Source organism: Ochotona curzoniae, unplaced genomic scaffold, assembly GCF_017591425.1.
Source record: "Ochotona curzoniae isolate NIBS_2020 unplaced genomic scaffold, NIBS_Ocur_1.0 contig_1170, whole genome shotgun sequence".
Lineage (NCBI taxonomy): Eukaryota > Metazoa > Chordata > Mammalia > Lagomorpha > Ochotonidae > Ochotona > Ochotona curzoniae.
In genome coordinates, this window is record NW_024464973.1 from 68,203 (window position 1) to 72,000 (window position 3,798).

Sequence of the window (3,798 nt, forward strand, 5' to 3'; positions counted from 1 at the left end):
GCCTGGATTCACTTTAACTTGGTCATCACTTGGCAGCAGTGACCATGGCCTGTGTCCCCAGCATTGGGTCCAGCCTGGCTGAGGACCCCCTACAGTGGCCAGCTGCAGGAGACTACACTTTTCCAAGCCCAATGATGGAACACTGGATGAGATTTTAATTATATGTACTGTACCATTATTAATGGGGAAATGCATTAATGCACGATGTACATAGGGCGTGTGTTGTGTATAGGTGTGCGTTTTAAGGTCAGAGAGTAGTTTAAGGAGAATTTCAGCTTTGGGTGCTGATGGTGGGACTTTAGGTCTCCTCTTTGATGTCCTAGGAAGGGTCTATACTTCATTTTTGGTTTACAAGACCAGGGTAATTGTTATACTACAAGGACCTTCATTTGAGAAGTTTGTTTTCAATTAGGCTGCAGGTTGGTATAAGAATTAGAATGAGGGAGAAGTAGAGGAATGATGCTAGTTGGCCGATAATGATGAATGGGTGTTCGACGGGTTGTCCTCCGATTCATGTGAGTGTGAGAAGGTCGGCTACGAGAACTCAGAATAAGCATTGGCTGATTGGGCGGAACATCATGCTTCGTTGTTTTGATGTGTGGAGGAGGGGTATGACGGCTAGGATGGCAATTGATAGGACTAGGGCTAGTACACCGCCGAGTTTGTTGGGGATGGAGCGGAGGATGGCGTATGCGAATAGGAAATATCATTCTGGTTTAATGTGTGGCGGGGTGTTGAGTGGGTTGGCGGGAGTGTAGTTGTCTGGGTCTCCTAGAAGGTCTGGGGAGAATAAGACTAGAGTGAGGAGAAGGGCAATAAGGAGTAGGAAGCCAAGGGCGTCTTTGACGGTGTAGTAGGGGTGGAAGGGGATTTTGTCTGCATCTGAGATAATGCCTGTGGGGTTGTTTGAGCCGGTTTCGTGGAGGAATAGGAGGTGTACTATTACTAGGGCGGCAATGATAAAGGGGAGGATGAAGTGGAAGGCGAAGAATCGGGTAAGGGTGGCTTTGTCTACTGAGAACCCGCCTCAGATTCATTGAACAAGGTCTGTGCCGATATAGGGGATGGCAGATAGGAGGTTGGTAATTACAGTGGCCCCTCAAAAAGATATTTGTCCTCATGGTAGGACGTAGCCCATGAAGGCAGTTGCTATAACTGCAAATAGAAGCAGGATGCCGATATTTCATGTTTCTGAGTAAGTATAGGAGCCGTAGTAGATACCTCGGCCCACGTGGAGGAACAGGCAAATGAAGAATATGGAGGCTCCGTTGGCATGGAGGTATCGGATGATTCAGCCATAATTAACATCTCGGCAAATGTGAGTGACTGATGAGAATGCGGTTAGTGTGTCTGATGTGTAGTGTATGGCTAGGAACAGGCCGGTGATGATTTGGATACCTAGGCATAGGCCTAGTAGTGAACCAAAATTTCATCATGCGGAGATGTTTGAGGGAGCAGGGAGGTCAATGAGAGAGTGGTTTACGATTTTTATTAGGGGGTGGGATTTTCGAATGTTGGTCATTAGGTTTTTGTAGTTGAACTACAACGGTGGTTTTTCATGTCACTGGTCATGGTTAAAGTCCATGCAAGAATTATGACATACTATGTATTGTTGTTAAGTATGGTATTTGTTGCGGGGTTTGTGGGATTTTCATCTAAGCCATCTCCGATTTATGGGGGTTTATGCTTGATTGTGAGTGGGGGTGTTGGTTGTGGTATCATTTTAAGTTATGGGGCTTCGTTTTTAGGGTTAATAATGTTTTTAGTATATTTAGGGGGTATGTTAGTAGTGTTTGGTTATACCACTGCAATGGCTACAGAGGAGTATCCGGAGTCTTGGGGATCAAATGTGGTGGTCTTGGGGACGTTGGTTGCGGGGTTGTTAATAGAGTTATTATTGGTAGGTCTATTTATGGGAGACGGGTTTATGGGTTGAGAGTTGGGGTTAAAAGGTTGCGAGAGTTTAGGGATGTTTGGGGGTGAGGAGGGTGGTTATGTACGTGAGGATTCTATAGGGGTGGCTGCTTTATATGGTGGTGGTGGGTGGTTGATATTGTTGGCGGGGTGGATGCTGTTTGTTAGTATTTTTGTTGTGATTGAGATTACTCGGGGTTTTAGATTAAGATAAAGGCGGCTAAGAGAAGTGAGATTAGGAAGGTTAGGGAGTAAAGTTTGATTAGTCCTTTTTGTGTTGAGACTAGGGAGGATATGTTTATTTGAAGGTTGGCAATTGTTTTTGGGATTGCTTTTTCGGTTCATGTTATGTCTAGGGTAGAGGTTGCAGTGTTAAGGCTGAATAATAAACCAGTGTATGGAACTAATCGGTGTATTGTTGTGGGGAAAAACCCTAGTAGGTTGGAGAAGTAGAATGGTTTAGAGTGGGGGGTTAGTTTAAGGTTGAGTGTTAGTTGGTTGAGTTCTATAGCTAGTAGGAAACCTATGATGGTGACTGTGAGGGCTGTTATTTTTATGTAAAGGGGCATGGTTATTGGGGGAATTGTAAGGGGTTGAATGTTGTTTGAAATGAGGAAGCCCGCGAAGATGCTACCTAGGGCAAGACGTTTGATTGAATTAATTAGCGGAGGGCTGTTTTCATTGATGGTAACTACGGGTGGGAAGCGGGGTTGATTGAGCAGGGCGAAGAAGATAATGCGAGTGCTGTAAATGGCTGTTAGGGATGTGGCAACGAGAGTTATTAGTAGGGCTCAGGCGTTTGTGTATGATGTATTAGCTGCTTCGATGATTAGGTCTTTTGAGTAAAATCCTGTTAGGAAAGGTATACCTGTTAGTGCTAGGCTGCCGATTGTGAGTGCTGATGATGTGAATGGGAGGGTTTTGAATAAACCGCCTATTTTTCGAATGTCTTGTTCGTCGTTAAGGCTGTGGATAATTGATCCGGAGCATATGAATAGTATAGCTTTGAAGAAAGCGTGGGTGCAGATATGGAGAAAAGCGAGGTGGGGTTGGTTAATACCAATCGTTACTATTATGAGGCCTAGTTGGCTTGAGGTGGAGAATGCGATGATTTTTTTGATGTCATTTTGAGTAAGAGCACATAGGGCTGTAAATAGGGTAGTCGTAGCTCCTAAGCATAGGATTAGGGATTGGGCTACTTTATTCGATTCCAGAAGTGGATAGAATCGAATTAGTAGGAAGACTCCTGCTACCACTATAGTGCTGGAGTGTAGTAGGGCTGATACAGGGGTTGGGCCTTCTATTGCTGCTGGTAGTCATGGGTGGAGACCAAATTGTGCTGATTTTCCTGTGGCAGCTAGAATTAGGCCTAAAAGTGGGAGTGTGAGGTTGTTTGGTTCTAGTATAAAGATTTGTTGGAGTTCTCATGTGTTTATATGGATGAGAAATCATGCTATTGATAGGACGAAGCCGATGTCACCGATTCGGTTATATAGAATTGCTTGTAGGGCTGCGGTATTGGCGTCTGTTCGTCCGTATCATCAGCCAATTAGTAGAAATGATATAATGCCTACGCCTTCTCAGCCGATGAAAAGCTGGAGCAGGTTGTTTGCTGTTACTAGAATTATTATGGTGATTAGGAACAGTAGAAGATACTTAAAGAATCGATTGATGTTGGGGTCTGAGTGTATGTACCATAAGGAGAATTCTATGATTGATCATGTGACGAATAGTGCAACTGGGATAAATAGTATGGAGAAAAAGTCTAGTTTGAGACTGATAGAGAGTTTTATGGTGTTAATGGTTGTTCAGTGTCAGTTAGATAATATTATTTCTTGATTTGTATACAGGAATAGGATTGTTGGGATTAGGCTGATTGTAAAG